We start from the raw sequence: 17,453 nt of genomic DNA on the forward strand, positions 1-17,453 counted from the left end.
GGCCATGGTTTTTTGTTGGGGGCCTGAGCAGCAGGCTGCATTCGAGACATTGATACAGAGATTGTGCGAGACGCCAATCTTAGCCCCGCCAGAGGGCATGGAGGATCTCGTCGTGTACTATGATGCGTCTATCTCGGGCTTGGGCGCAATATTGATGCAGAGAGGGCATGTTATTGCTTACGTTTCGAGGCAGCTGAAGCCTCACGAGGCAAACTACCCGACGCACGATTTGGAGCTGGGGACTGTTGTGTTCGCCCTCAAGATTTGGCGTCATTACCTCTATGGGGTTCGTTGTACAATTTACACGGACCACAAGATCCTGAGGTACCTCATGGACCAGCCAAATCTGAACATGAGGCAGCGTCGGTGGCTTGATGTGGTAAAGGATTATGATTGTGAGATCCTCTACCACCCGGGGAAGGCCAATATGGTGGCCGACGCGCTTAGCCGCAAGGCAGCGCCGATCAGGGATATCTGTCTGAGGATGACAGTGGTGACTCCGCTGTTGGAACGGATTCGGGAGGCCCAACAGGACGCCATGAAGGAGGAACATCGGAAGAGCGAGCGGATTATGGGGCAGGTTTCCTCCTTCGAATATGATAGCCGAGGGTTATTGACTCTTCACCATAGGGTGTGGGTCCCTTATCATGGAGGCGTGCGCCAGATCCTGATGGAGGAGGCACACAAATCCAGATTTTCTATCTGTCCCGGAGCGACGAAGATGTATAGAGATCTTCGTCCCGATTATTGGTGGCCCTGCATGAAGCGGGACGTAGCATGGTACGTGGAGCGGTGCTTGACCTGCAGGAAGGTCAAGGCCGAGCACCAGAGGCCACACGACAAGATGAAGTCGTTAGATATCCCGCTGTGGAAATGGGAGGATATTACGATGGATTTTATCACAAAGCTTCCCAGGACCGCTCGAGGGGTGGATTCGATTTGGGTCATCGTCAATCGATTGACCAAGAGCGCTCATTTTATTCTGATTCTGGAGAGTATCTCGGCCGAGAAGTTGGCCGACATCTATATCAGGGAGGTGGTGTCGCGGCACGGGGTGCCAGTTTCAGTGATTTCCGACAGGGATGTACGGTTCACTTCCAGGTTTTGGAAGAAGTTTCATGGCGAGCTGGGTACTCGTCTTCATTTCAGCACCGCTTTTCACCCGCAGACGGATGGTCAGAGTGAGCGGACCATCCAGACGCTAGAGGATATGCTGCGGGCATGTGTTTTAGACTTCGGAGGTAGCTGGGATACCTACCTTCCGTTGGCGGAGTTCTCGTATAATAATAGCTATCATGCGAGTATCGATCGACCTCCCTTCGAGATGTTGTACGGGAGGAAGTGCAGGAGCCCGATATGCTGGGGCGAGGTTGGCCAGAGGGTCATGGGGAGCACCGATGTAGTGCTCAAGACGACCGAACGGATCAAGCAGGTCAGGAGTAGGCTTCAGACCGCTCAGAGTCGGCAGAAAAGTTATGCCGACAAGCGCCGATCGGACCTGGAGTTTCAGGTCGGGGATATGGTTCTCCTGAAGGTGTTGCCATGGAAGGGCGTCATCCGATTCAGGAAGCGGGGCAAGTTGGATCCCAGGTATATTGGACCCTTCAGGGTTATAGCCCGGGTGGGCAAGGTGGCTTATAGGTTGGATCTGCCAGCCGAACTCAGTCAGATGCACAGCACTTTCCACGTCTCTCAGCTGTGGAAGTGCCTGGTGGACGACTCAGCAGTAGTACCCTTAGAGGATATTCAGGTCGATGACAGCCTGAATTATATTGAGCGACCTGTAGCAATCATTGACCGGAAGTCGAAGGATCTGAGGAACAAGAGGGTTGAGCTGGTAAAGGTGCAATGGCAGCACCGGAAGGGCTCGGAATGGACTTGGGAGCCGGTGGATGAGATGATGGAGCATTACCCAGAGCTGTTCCAGGATCGAGCATCAGACTTCGAGGACGAAGTCTAAAATAAGTGGGGGAGATTTGTAGCACCTGGTTCTTGGTATGTATTTTTATTTAAATCTTTTTGCATTTTGGCCTTGGACTCGGCGAGTTGAAGGACCAACTCGCCGAGTAAAAGCGGGATGAGGCGCGGGATTTAAGTGATGGACTCGTCGAGTCGGGTCCCGGACTCGACGAGTAGACTCTGACTGGACAAAAACCCTAATCCGAGGGTTTGCACCCTATTTAAACAATGTTATGTCGGCCACAACGTCCCTTATGCTCCCAGAACACCTCTCATTGAAACCCTAGCAGTTATTGAAGCAATCTAAGCCTTGTTGGTGGATTTTGGTGCTTGTGGTCTTAAGAAGGAAGGAGAAAGGCTTGAGGAAGCAAGTAAAGACCAAGGGCACCCAAGTTTGTGCACCTTCTACAGTTCATTGAAGGTAAAAAGCTGTAACCTTGCTCTTTCATTTGTTAGATCCCTTTTTGGGGAGATTTAGGGCTTTTATAAGCCACTTTTGATGGCCAACCATGATTGCAAACATGGTTGGGGGTTAGAGCTTTGGAATCACGTCATTAAAGGAGTCACAAGGCAGTTGGGGACTGCTTTTGCACCCATGAAAGGCCCCATGCATCTTAAGAGCTTGTTTTATGTCTTTTTGAGCTCAAAGTCCCATGCAAGCACGTAAAGTTTGTAACTTTACGTGCTAGATCGATTATAGAAGCTTGGATCTATCTTTTGATCAAATGTCGTACATCAGAATTCAAGGATTTAGAGTGTGGACATGACTGACTCGGCGAGTCCGTTCTTGGACTCGACGAGTCCGAGGCTTTGAGCCCCATATCTGTTGAGAGTCAAAGGAACCCAGTTAAGTGTTAGAAGGGTTGTAATCGGACAGGAAGAGTTACCCAATGTATTGTACGTGATTTTAGACCTGGAGTTCATAGGACTCGACGAGTGCTAGAACAGACTCGGCGAGTCCAAGGCAATCTTCTTAAGGATGAAGATGAACTCGACGAGTTGTTCATCAACTCGGCGAGTCGAGGACAGAACTTGTTCATCAAATGAAGGTGAACTCGACGAGTTGCTCATCAACTCGGCGAGTCGGATGAGTTTCATGCGATGTTCATGTGAGGGAGGAACTCGTCGAGTTGACGGCCGAACTCGACGAGTCGGGTCATGGATAAGGACGAGTAAAGGGTGAGGGACTCGGCGAGTTGACGGCCCAACTCGGCGAGTCGGGTCAACTTGAAGTTGACTTTGACTAGACTTGGACTGACCCTGTTTAGGGTTGTACTGGCTGTGTGTTGACTTGAAGGTCGTCGTGTAGGGATCGAGGAGTCGATGGGAGTCGACTTGTGCGCCAATGATAATTCAAACACTGCACGACATTGAGGTGAGTTACCTTCCAGTAAGGGTGGGTCTAAGGCCACAATGCCGGCCCACCAAAGAGGAGTATTTGTAAGATGATTGTCTTTGTGATAATTATCTTGGTTTGGTTATGTGCTTTGGTCACAAGTATTATCTGCATGATATGTTACGTGTATAGTAGGGATTAGGATCCCTGACAGCGGCCCTTAGGGCCGTGGGGTAGGTCAGTACCCGGATATGCCTGACTGTATGATTGTACCTTGCTGTTGTATGCTAGTGGTAGGGGGTGGAATAGTCCCCAGTTACCGGTTGAAAGATACCGATGACAGTTACCGGTTGAAGGATACCGATGATGGTTACCGGTTGAAAGATACCCATGATGGTTACCGGTTGAAAGATACCGATGACGATTACCGTTTGAAAGATACCGATGATGGTTACCGGTTGAAAGATACCGATGACGATTACCGGTTGAAAGATACCGATGTTGGTTACCGGTTGAAAGATACCGATGATGATTACCGGTTGAGAGATACCGATGATATTGTATGGTATGTGGTATGATGGGGGAACTCACTAAGCTTTGTGCTTACGGTTTCGGTTTTGGTTTCAGGTACCTCTTCGTCAAAGGGGAAGGAGCCGGCGGCGTAGCATCGCATCACACACACATATGATTTTCGCATGGAGTTTTCTGGGATTGTACTCTGATATGTTATTATTCTATGGCTTGGGTTTTCAGACATGACACATTGTTTTATGAGATGATGTGTTTTCACAGTATTTTCTTATGAACGTTTTTATGTGTTGGTTAATTAAAAAGAAATTTTTGGACCTGAAAATTGGGATGTTACAATCCTAGACTAGTCTTTTGCTACAATATTTTTTTTTATTTGCCATGTTTTCATAATTCGACTATGAAGAGGGATGCCGTAATCATAATCGAATTTTGAGAACGCAATATATATAGAATTTCCTTATGTTGAACCATTCCAACGTAAAATTCATATATATATCCTTGACTAAAGATGATTAAAATCTCAATCTAAGCTTTTAGAATTGAAATGAAGTATAATTTCCTCTCCCTTAATTATAGAAAAATAACTTTTCAAACCCTGCAAAGTCACGAATTGAGACTTTTGTTTTCTATAATTAACAATTAACATAATAATCGTGCTCCCACTAACATTATAATTATTGGCATAACACTTATGCTCTCACTAGCTTTGATATGTATCTAGAAATTAGCTGGACTTCTAGAAATCAATACTTTATTGACTTTCTTACCAAAGTTCAGATTTCTGATACAAGATGCTTTCAAAATTATACACCTTTCCTTAGATAGCTCACATGTGTGTCTAAGCAATTTTTAGAACTACGAAAAGGGATGTCGTAATCATAGTCCCAATTGTTTAGATCTTTGCCATTTCTCACAAGTCCATGTTAATGTGCCGGTTAACCACACACGCTCCACTAACGACTTTGAGAATGCAAATATCAAAATTGCTATCTACTTAAAATCTACTTAGTGAAAGCGTTTCCTCACCATCATTGTAACAACGTAAATTTTCAAAACAATTTTTCATTTTTAAATCATACTTTCATTCACATGATAATCACAAAACATAATGTGTCACTGTGTCATAACAAAAACATGTCCCAGAATCTCAATAACATAAACTCCATAAGTGTGTACGGATCATGACGACGCCTTCCCACGGTCCTCGCTAGTACCTGAAACACATATCATAACAACTGTAAGCATAAATGCTTAGTGAGTTCCCCAAAATACCACATGCCACACATACGCCTTTCCAGGCCACAAATCTGTAGGATCTTCCGATCCATGTGTCTCAGGGGACTCCCGTCCCAAATCCCGGTAGACCTTCCGGTCCTACCCGTATCGACCTTCCGGTCCGTAACCTCTTGACCTTCCAGTCCATATCATACATAATCATACATAGCACATACATATCACATAACCGCATATAGCACATACATCATAGCATACAAGACCTTCCGGTCACACATAAGTACCCTTCTAGGTACAATATAGTGAGAAGACTCACCTCGTATGATGTCTAGTAACTCACGTGCTTGATATCCCTGAATCTCGAAACAACGACCTAGCCCCGTCTAATAACATAAAGTAATTATTTCAAATCATTAACGACTCTCAAGGCTAGACTAATCCCTTCCTATGTCCTCTCAGAAGGTTAAAAGACCATTTTACCCCTCAATGGTCCCAAAAGTCCAATTGTTGACCAAACCCTAAAAGTCAAAAAAAGTCAACTCTCCGGGTTACGCTGCGGGTACCAAGCCTGTACACTGGGCGCACCCGGCGACCTCACAGAAACGGGGAACGCGACCCCCTACGCCGTGCGTACGGGGATTACGCCCAGCGTAACTCCCAGTTTCAGACTCCTTACCTCTTGAGGTCTTAAACAGTTAAGACCCACATCCAACTTTTAGATCTGACCATTTCTAAGCCTCTTAATCCATAAAGTTGGTGACTTTAAGCCTTTGCATGGCTGGACAAGTCACTAACACCCATAACATTCCATTTCCCAACTCTAGAAAGCTCATAATTCAAGCATGACCTCATATCAACGACCAAGATGGTAACTTTATGGATCTATAACACAAATATCACTGAAATGGGACAGATCTAGGTCCATGGAGTCCTTTATGCTCATAAAGTCTCCGCCTTTGGGACTTTAACCCTAGAAATGGTCCATAAAGCACAAATCAAAAATAACAATGAAAGCTTTGAGCTTTATACCTCCAAGTGAAGCTCCTCCCTCTGTAGAACTCAGATCCAAGCTTGTACTCCAACTTCTAGCCTCCACAAGAACCTCCTCTTCTTCTTTACTAACACACAAAGGCACTTTCTTGCTCAAGAACACACACACTAGGTTTAGAACGATAAAGTTGCTCTTCTAGGGTTTCTCTCTAAGGGATGGTGGCTGGGGACAAGACCATCTCATTCCTTTTATAGCCCTCAAGCCACAATTAGGGTTTTGCACCTGGGCCAACTACGCCCAGTGTAACCCTGGGTACGTCCAGCGTACCTAGGCGAGTCCGCGTCCAAAATAAGCGCATGAGTACGTGCAGCGTACTCTTGAGTACGCCCAGCGTACTCATTTGCTACAATTTCCACTCAGGGGCTAATCTTGATAACTTGACAAAAGAGAAGGGTTAAATAGTTGTACCTGAATTTCGGGATGTTACAATTCTCCCCCACTAGAACCAGACTTCGCCCTCGAAGTCTCATGCTGAAAACAACTCCGGATGCTGCTCCCGCATCTCTGACTCTGTCTCCCAGGTCAGCTCAGACCCCCTCTGTTGTTGCCACTGAACCTGAACCAGGGGCACCTCCTTGTTCCTCAAAACCTTGATCTTTCGATCCACAATCGCGATTGGCCTCTCAGCATAATTCAGGCTCGCATCCACCTGAATGTCCTCCAGTGGCACCATTGCCGACTCGTCGGCTATACACTTCCTTAACTGAGACACATGGAAGGTATCATGAATCTGGCTCAACTCCGCAGGTAGCTCCAACCGATATGCTACCTTGCCCACCCTCGTGGTCACCATGAACAGACCGATGTACCGGGGCACCAGCTTGCCCCTCTTCCAAAATCGGATCATTCCTTTCCAAGGGGACACTTTTAGGAGTACGAAGTCCCCCACCTGGAACTCCAGCTCGGATCATTGCCGATCTGCATAACTCTTCTGACGACTCTGAGCCGTCAGTAACCTCTGTCTAACCTGTTGTATCTGCTCTGTCGTCTGCAGCACTATCTCAGTGCTACCCATCATACGCTGTCCTACCTCTCCCCAGCAAATGGGAGTCTGACACCTCCTCCCATACAACAACTCGAAGGGAGGCATACCAATACTAGAATGGTGGCTGTTGTTGTAGGAAAACTCATCCAACGGCAAGTACGTGTCCCAACTTCCTCCGAAGTCCAACACACATGCTCGAAGCATGTCCTCGAGCGTCTGAATCGTCCGCTCACTCTGTCCGTCCGTCTGGGGGTGGTAGGCGGTACTGAAATGCAACCTCGTACCCAATTCCTCGGGGAACTTCTTCCAGAACCTGGAAGTGAAACGTACATCTCGATCTGACATAATCGAGATCGGTACCCCATGACGCAATACCACCTCCCTCACATACAACTCTGCCAACCTCTCAGCAGAAGAGCTCTCATTGATAGCAAGAAAATGCGCGCTCTTCATCAGCCGGTCGACGATCACCCAAATTGCATGGACACCCCTCGCGGTCCTCGGCAATTTGGTGATGAAATCCATGGAAATTTGTTCCCACTTCCACTGGGGAACCTCAAGCGGCTGCAACTTGCCATGCGGACGCTGGTGCTCGGCCTTAACCTTGCGACAGGTCAAGCACCTCTCGACAAACCACGCAACATCCCTCTTCATACAGGGCCACCAATAATCTTTCTTCAGTTCCAAATACATCTTCGTGGCCCTGGGATGGATCGAGAACCTCGATCTATGCGCCTACTCCATCAAAGTGGTACGTGCCCCACCTGCATACGGCACCCAAATCCGACCTTGAAAGGTCATCAGCCCTCGACTATCGGTAACGAACTCAGGCACCTGCCCGATCACCCGCTCCCTCTTGCGGTTCTCCGGTCTCACAGCCTCTGCCTGGGCCTCCCGAATGGTGTCCAACACCGGAGTCATCACTGTAAATCTCATACAAGTGCCTCGAATCGGGGTACCCTCCGCCCTACAACTCAACGCATCAGCTACAACATTAGCTTTGCCCGGGTGGTACAGGATTTCACAATCGTAATCCTTTACCACGTCCAACCATCTCCTCTAACGCATATTCAGATTGGGCTGATCCATCAAATACTTCAAGCTCTTGTGGTCCGTGTATATGGTACACCGAATCCCATACAAATAGTGACGCCAGATCTTGAGGGCGAACACCACTGCTCCCAACTCCAAATCGTGGGTGGGATATCTCGTCTCATGAGGCTTCATCTGCCTCGATGCATACGCTATCACATGCCCCCTCTGCATAAGTACTGCACCCAACCCCGATATCGACGCGTCACAATACACCACAAAATCCTCCATCCCTTCCGGGAGGGCTAACACAGGGGCTTCGCATAACTTCTGGCAAAGTGTCTCAAACGAGGTCTGCTGCTCCGGACCCCATGAAAAAGCAACACCCTTCCGGGTCAACCTGGTGAGAGGCACAGCGATCTTGGAGAAATCTCTGATAAATCTCCGATAATAGCCGGCCAATCCCAGAAAACTCCTGATCTCGGTGGGTGATCTTGGCACCTCCCACCTCATAACCGCCTCGATCTTGGCTGGATCGACCAAAATCCCATCCTAGTTGACGAGATTCCCCAAGAACTGGACCTCCCGTAACCAGAACTCGCACTTGGAGAATTTGGCATAAAGCCTCTCCGTCCTCAATACCCCGAGTATCTCTCTCAGATGCTCCTCGTGCTGCTCTCTAGATCTCGAATACACTAGTATATCGTCGATGAACACGATTACCGAACGATCTAACATCGGTCTACACACCCTGTTCATGAGATCCATGAACGCTGCTGGTGCATTGGTGTGCCCGAAAGGCATCACCACGAACTCGTAATGCCCATAACGAGTCCTGAACGCCGTCTTCTGGACATCCTCATCACGCACTCTCATCTGATGATATCAAGACCTCAGATCAATCTTGGAGAACCAAGACGCTCCCTGCAACTGATCAAACAAATCGTCGATCCTCGGTAATGGATAACGGTTCTTGACCGTCAACTTGTTCAACTCCCGGTAATCAATACACATCCGGTGTGAACCATCCTTTTTCTTGACAAAAAGGACCGGTGCTCCCCAGGGGGAGCTGCTTGGTCTAATAAACCCCTTCCCCAGCAGCACCTGAAGCTGCGAGGATAACTCCTGCATCTCTGGCGGCGCAAGGCGATAAGGCGCCTTGGCGATAGGCGCTGCCCCCGGAACCAAATCAATGCGGAACTCTACCTGCCTCTCGGGAGGCACACCCGGCAACTCCTCGGGAAAAACATCCGGGAACTCGCGCACTATCAGAACGTCATCCACCAAACTTGGCCCCTCAGCGGCCCCTCGTATGTCCATCACATAGGCTACAAACCCGCTGCAGCCATGCTGTAAACTCTGCCTCGCTCTGGCAGCCGAAGAAAACGCTGTCCCAGAACGAGTACCCTCGTCGTACACCGCTCGCTCGTCAGCTATGGAAACTCGCAGAGGTCGACTCAATGCCTCTCGTCTGCTACTGATGTGCCGACTAAACGCTATCGACACGAACGATCGACTCGCACCCGAGTCCAATAACACTAAGGCAGGTACAGAACTTACAAGAAAAGTACCTACGCATATCATCATATAAGCACAATATCTCAACTCAACATAAATAAATAAAGAATACATACCAGCCACAACATCGGGCGCTGCGCGGACCTCCTCCGCTGTCAGCTGGAAAGCTCTCCCACGAGCCTTCGGTGCCTCGGCCTTTACTGGCCGAACCTCGGTAACCCTAGCAGCAGGTGCAGATCCCTGTGCTGATCCCTGATGTAACTGCGGGCACTCGGCCTTCCGATGGCCAGTCTGGTTGCAATGAAAGCAAACCATAAATCCCTTAGGGCAATCCTTGGCGATATGCCCCTCCTTGCCACATTTGTAGCAAGCACCCGATCGACAGACCCAATCATGTCCCTTGCCGCACTTCCCACAAGTGCGGCCCTTCTGGCCTCCAGATCTCGTATCAGCGGGCTTGGCCCGCTTGGCTGCCGGCTGAGACTGTGCCGGCCGCCGATCCATCCTCTGAGACTCGGCCTCCTCCCTGGCCTGAGTCTCCGACTCAATCTCCCTCTTCCGAGCATTTGCCTGGAGCTCAGCAAATGACCAGTAAGTCGAGTTCGACACGAACTCCCGAAAGTCCCTCCTCAAAACGCCCAAATACCGGCTCATGCGTGCCTGTTCAGAAGACACCTGCTCAGGGCAGAACATCGCCCTCTCATGAAACTTCCTGGTAACCACCGTAACAGAATCAGTACCCTGCTTGAGGGTCAAGAACTCCTAAACCAACCGTTCCCTCTCCACCGGGGGAACATACTCGTCTCTGAACATGGTGGTGAACCTCTCCTTGGTCACCGCTGAAATCTCTGCAAGAGTGAAGCTCGCTGTCACGAACTTCCACCAATCCTTCGCTCCTAAGCGGAGCTGGTTCAACGCGAACCGTACCCTCATATGCTCCGGACATGAACACGTATAGAAGCATCCCTCGATATCATAAATCCATCTCATCGCAGCGATCGGATCCTGCGTCCCATCAAACTCTGGTGGCTTCGTGTTGCTGAACTCTCGAAGCAACAACGAGTCACCTCCCTGAGGTCTGGCAGTAGCCACAGTTGCAGTAGCTGCAGCAGCCACAGCCTCAGTCACCGCTGCATACCGCTCATCAAACGTCTCAATCAATGTGGTCTTGATAGACCCAAACATCTCCGGAATCTCGGCTCGAATCGCCGCTGCCGCCTCATCGTGGATCATCTGACGAAGCTCCTCGTGACTCACACCGCTCGCCTCAGGTCTGTGGCGTGTCCCAACCATGATGTCTCTGAAATACAACATAATAATATCAGAGACTCGCTCGAGCATACTCGCACTCGACAACTCAACCCTACTTGTTCCTTAGTACCCAAAGGATTCTTACTTAGGGTGCGCACTGCTCCGGTGTCTTCAGTAGTACGGGCCCTATTCTACCGTCCACACCGCATCAGCATTCACTCTAAGTCCTCTTCCATGGATCCCAGATCACAAGTACCCTACATCTCGCTGGCATAGGCTACCCTTCGGTAGACCTCTTATAAGCTCCTTACTGCTATCTACTCACTCTCAAGCATCACATAGCAGCAAAAATCTTCCTAGGCTAAGGCATCCCAAAATCAGGCCACTCTAGTCCTAATATGAATACCTAGCCAACTCTAGCATGCATATCATATCATAACATATCTCATAACACATAATGTAAGGGTATTTTGGGAAATCACCGTTCAGGCGCTGGCTAATCGTACACACTGCTTCCTTCTGCCTTTCTCAAAATCTTTTACTCTTTTAGAAAAATTGTTTATTTTATGAAAAACTTTCTCAATTCCTCAGTTTGAGTTCAGATCCATCCGAAGATGCACCCGAATCCCTCAAACCAAGGCTCTGATACCAACTTGTAACAACGTAAATTTTCAAAACAAGTTTTCATTTTTAAATCATACTTTCATTCACATGATAATCACAAAACATAATGTATCACTGTGTCATAACAAAAACATGTCCCAGAATCTCAATAACATAAACTCCATAAGTGTGTACGGATCATGCTGGCGCCTTCCCACGGTCCTCGCTAGTACCTGAAACACATATCATAACAACTGTAAGCATAAATGCTTAGTGAGTTCCCCAAAATACCACATGCCACACATACGCCTTTCCACGCCACAACTCTGTAGGATCTTCCGATCCATGTGTCTTAGGGGACTCCCGTCCCAAATCCCGGTAGACCTTCCTGTCCTACTCGTATCGACCTTCCGGTCCGTAACCTCTTGACCTTCCGGTCCATATCATAAATAATCATACATATCACATAACCGCATATAGCACATACATCATAGCATACAAGACCTTCCGGTCACACATAAGTACCCTTCCAGGTACAGTATAGTGAGAAGACTCACCTCGTATGATCTCTAGTAACTCACGTGCTCGATATCCCTGAATCTCGAAACAACGACCTAGCCCCGTCTAATGACACAAAGTAATTATTTCAAATCATTAACGACTCTCAAGGCTAGACTAATCCCTTCCTATGTCCTCTCAGAAGGTTAAAAGACCATTTTACCCCTCAATGGTCCCAAAAGTCCAATTGTTGACCAAACCCTAAAAGTCAACAAAAGTCAACTCTCCGGGTTACGCTGCGCGTACCAAGCCTGTACGCTAGGCGTACCCGACGACCTCACAGAAACGGGGAACGCGACCCCCTACGCCGCGCGTACTGGGATTACGCATAGCGTAACTCCCAGTTTCAGACTCCTTAGCTCTTGAGGTCTTAAACAGTTAAGACCCACGTCCAACTTTTAGATCTGACCATTTCTAAGCCTCTTAATCCATAAAGTTGGTGACTTTAAGCCTTTGCATGGCTGGACAAGTCAGTAACACCCACAACATTCCATTTCCCAACTCTAGAAAGCTCATAATTCAAGCATGACCTCATATCAACGACCAAGATGGAAACTTTATGGATCTATAACACAAATATCACTGAAATGGGACAGATCTAGGTCCATGGAGTCCTTTATGCTCATAAAGTCTCCACCTTTGGGACTTTAACCCTAGAAATGGTCCATAAAGCACAAATCAAAAATAACAAGGAAAGCTTTGAGCTTTATCCCTCCAAGTGAAGCTCCTCCCTTTGTAGAACTCAGATCCAAGCTTGTACTCCAACTTCTAGCCTCCACAAGAACCTCCTCTTCTTCTTTACTAACACACAAAGGCACTTCTAGGGTTTCTCTCTGAGGGATGGTGGTTGGGGACAAGACCATCTCATTCCTTTTATAGCCCTCAAGCCACAATTAGGGTTTTGCTCCTGGGCCAACTACGCCCAGCGTAACCCTGGGTACGCCCAGCGTACCTAGGCGAGTCTGCGTCCAAAATAAGCGCATGAGTACGCGCAGCGTACTCTTGAGTACGCCCAGCGTCCTCATTTGCTACAATTTCCACTCAAGGGCTAATCTTGACAACTTGACAAAAGAGAAGGGTTAAATAGTTGTACCTGAATTTCGGGATGTTACAATCATTTTCATGAATCGGAGAGAAACCTTATGACACTTAGATTTTATGGTGTATGTGTTCCTATCCATGTAAATTTGTCATAACCATAATCACAAGACAAGGTTAGTGACAAATCCAAACTCATATGGACTGAACTTGTGTAATCTTAACTTCTTGCAACCTGGCAGCACAAGGGCCTACCATTGCTTTCAGGTTGTTATGCAAACAATTGAGAACTCATAGAACTCATATTGTCACAACTAGCATATTTGGCTAGGAAATTCTATCTATATGTAATCAACTTTCGACGTATTTTGTAACCCTAATGCTTGGTGATATACATGATATTCATTCCAAAAGCAACCGGTTGATTCGATTTGAAGCCCGAAACCTCATTCAATATATTTTATACATTCTACATTAGGTTGTAACCCTAATGTTCCGGTTCAATCACAGAATGGGCCATGATCTTCTTACTAGGCCTAATGGGCCAGTAAACTTTCAATTTGGCTATCTTGGGCCAAAGAACCCTATTTGGGCTCTAATTGGACCCACATTCATCAAACCATAGTATTTGGGCCATGTTGGGCCTAAAATAACCCACCTTATTATCATGGGCCTAATGGGCCGTAAATGGGTTCTTAAACCCTAATGGGCCATAAACTCTTCTCTCTTCATTGCTATTGAGTCGTGAACCCTCATAAGGGTCCAATGGGCCGAAAATTCTCATCTTGGGCCTCATAATGTCAAACATGAACTAATATGGCCCAAAGCCTTCCTCTCTTCTTTTTCTTTTCCCCACTCGCGGCCCACAAACAAAAAAAAAGAGTTAATATAAGGAAAATTGTGAGGAAGACACCTCACCATTGCATGGTGAATATCCATGCATAATACCCACCATACAACAAAGAGTCTCATGCATCTAGGTAAGTCTCATCACTCTCTCTCCCCTCTCTTTCTTATTCTCGGCCAAGGACCAAGAACCCACCATCACCTTCATTTCTACTTCAAGCTTATCTACAAACCTCTCATCTCCATCTAAATCCTCAAAAGAAAATCCTCCTATCTTCCCTAAAATCATGTGGGTGATTCAACAAGTTGTCAACAAACTTCATCCTTTTGGTAAGTTGCTTCATAACTAAGATGTTAAAATTCATCTTTATGCTAAGCTCTTTCATCAAACATCATCAATCTCTTGTTCATGTTCCTAGAATCATATCGTTTTCGAAGAACTCATCAAGGAAGTAAGCGAGGCCGAAAACAACATCATCTCCTCATATCTCTTCATCAAAACCGATCCAAACCCCAAAGTGAGTTCATAACCCCTATTTTCAGTTTTTACTAAGTTTTGGGGGAGAATAAAAGTTGTTTTGTGTAGATCTATGTGTATACGCATGACTATGTGTGTTTTTCATAATTTATTTGGTGATTATGTGTTGTTTACTTCATAAATCTAAAAATATGATAAGAATATGAATTTTATCACTTAGATCTTCATAAAAACTATGAGAAAAGTATATTTTGTCATGTAAACTTGCAGATCTGAGATTTATACACTCAAAATAGCAAAAACAAGTGTTGTGTTCAAAAATCTATAACACAAACTCAAAAATCAGCTTTTAACAGAAAAGTTTTGGTCTAGTTACGGACTGTTTTGAACAACTTGACGGTAATATTTTTCAAAACTATTTTTCATGCAAAACTTTCAGGTTTATACCTTTAAAATGACTACTCGCACGCATTCATACGATTTTTCTAGAATTTTTTGCGATTTTTACAAAAATGCCTATCATTTCAGGAAGGATTCCGGACCAGTATGTGAAGATGAACATTTTCACACTGGTTTGGGATCACTAAAAATTATAATAAAAATTATGAAAAAGTTAGACTCATTTTCTAAACTCTCAGAGTTGACGGATCCAAATTTCGACTTACAATAATGTTTCTAAAAATAGATACGTAAATGCCAAAAATCAGAAAATTGTCTTAACTTGCTAAAAGTGTTTACACGTTTGTTAGATGCAAGTTTACATGACTTATACATACTTTTAAATCATCTAGACATGTTAACTTATGTGCATTTAATATATATAATTGCAAAAGTGGTATATTTAAGTCAATTTGACAAATAATTGAACTAATACTAGCAATAAAATAACAAACGGACTAATTTTGCCATTCGTATAATATTGGGCTTTAGTGACCAATTAATATGCTTGATAGGTCCTGAATATTATTTATATGTTTATTGGGCCTCATTAACCCATTAATATGCACCACGGACCTTGGATACTAATTTTGTGCTATTTGGGCCGGTATATACCTTACATGTGAAATGGGCCTTAGTTGTCCTTTTACATATATGTTGGGCCCATGTTATATAATCTCATTCCTTTCGGGCCTGAAAATGACTTATGTGTTTAGTGAGACTTAGTGGTCCGCTTACATGGTTCATTGGGCCCGGAATGAGTTTATATATTTCTCTTCGCGTAAAATTCGATTAAGGATCTAGTGAGACGTGTCGGTTAACACCTATTGCGTGTACGATCGTAGCCTGTAGTTATAATCAGAGTCTATTGGAGGGAGAGCGGGGCTTTGTGTATAGATCTATACGGGGATGACACCCCACACCTGAGTTGTTCGCTACAGTTAGATTACATCAGTCTAGGGTGACGATAACCTTATTCTATTTTCCGTTGGCGTTCACCAACGCCAAGACAGGCGAAATTGTCATTAATTAGTATGGTTATGACGGCTCACTTAGAGGAATTAACATTATGAAATTTACGGGTGACTATTCTTTCAATCTTTTATAGGAAACATAGGGTTGTCTGGGGGCATTTCTATTTACATTATCTTCAATTACTTTTGGCATTCTATTAAACAATAACACACATGCATTAATACAAGATGGGATACAAACATACCAAACTATTTTAAGAAAATACAGGATTTTCTTGTGATTACAAAGTTATACAAATCATTTTCTCAAATATACTTATGAACTCACCAACATTTTTATGTTGACCTTTTTAAATTAACTTGTATTCTCAGGAAACCGTTGAAGCAAGTTGGGATGAACAAACTAATGGATGTTTTGTTATATTTCTATTTCATCAGACTTTAATTATTTTGGCATGTAATATTCAAATACAATACTCGATGTAACAAATGTACGTTGTTATATTACATGTGTGGTGATGATAATATTATGTTTCAATTATATACCTTGTGATGATACTACAATGATGAAGTCACGCGCAAGCCCCCAGACGTTTTCCACCATCTGGTTCAGGGGTGTGACACATATGCATAGTCAACTTTAACTGGAATGGGCACAGAAACAAGAATATGTCCACACGATAGGTTGCAAACCTCAGGTCGTGTGCTAGTGATAAACAATAGGTTTCAACCTTGATTAGTTCTTGAGACTATCAAAACCTTTAAGAATCCCACTGTCCTCTTGACATATAAGACTCTCTTGTCAAGAATCATTCCTTGACAAACAAATATTCAAGAGTTAGTGCGGATTCTTTATCAAGACAAACACTTCACACAATTGGCCACAGTTGGTCTTTGTCTTATCCAAGACATCACAACTTGCCAAATTAGGAAAGATTTTTTCACAAATGCCATTGTAAGGATATTTAAAATAAATAAAAATAAATTTTTTTTCTTTTATTTTAAAACTTGCGAAAAAACTTATCCTTACAATGCAAATGCATGTGAAAACATTGTTGTTATTTATTCCTAGGCAAACTATCACAATTCTTTAAGCAACAGCTTAAAATTCTGATCATCGAACCATGCGATCGAAATCCATCTCTTCGCGATCAAAATCAACTTACTCTTCCTTTAAGCTTCCTCTATTTTCTTTGATTCTTAAAACATCAAAATGCGACCTAGTCACATCATGTAATAAGAATCTCCAAATAGGAACTTAACAGAGTTAGATAGTGGACTTACATGAAGTAGAGTCATACATTCTGACTTTACAATCCTTATGATTCTTCAGGTAAATAGGGCAGCTTCGAAACCAATGTTCATTCCTTTGGCAATAGAAACATATGGATTCTTTGGGAATGGTACATGGGACTATCTCAGACTTAGCCTTTCTCCTTACCATTTGGTCAACCGAGTTGACTATGGCCGATCCCTTTCCATTAGGAAGAGAAAGTTTTTCTAGATTTCCAATGTCACCATTGTCAATGTCCATAGAAGTTTGGGAAGTAGATCTTCCAATCAAATTTGCTTTACCAGTGCTCCAAATCATTGATGATTCAGCAACAACAAGCAAATAGGTA

The sequence above is a fragment of the Lactuca virosa genome, chromosome 4 (assembly GCF_052849685.1).
Source record: "Lactuca virosa cultivar CGN04683 chromosome 4, Lactuca_virosa_CGN04683_v6, whole genome shotgun sequence".
Taxonomy (NCBI): Eukaryota; Viridiplantae; Streptophyta; class Magnoliopsida; order Asterales; family Asteraceae; genus Lactuca; species Lactuca virosa.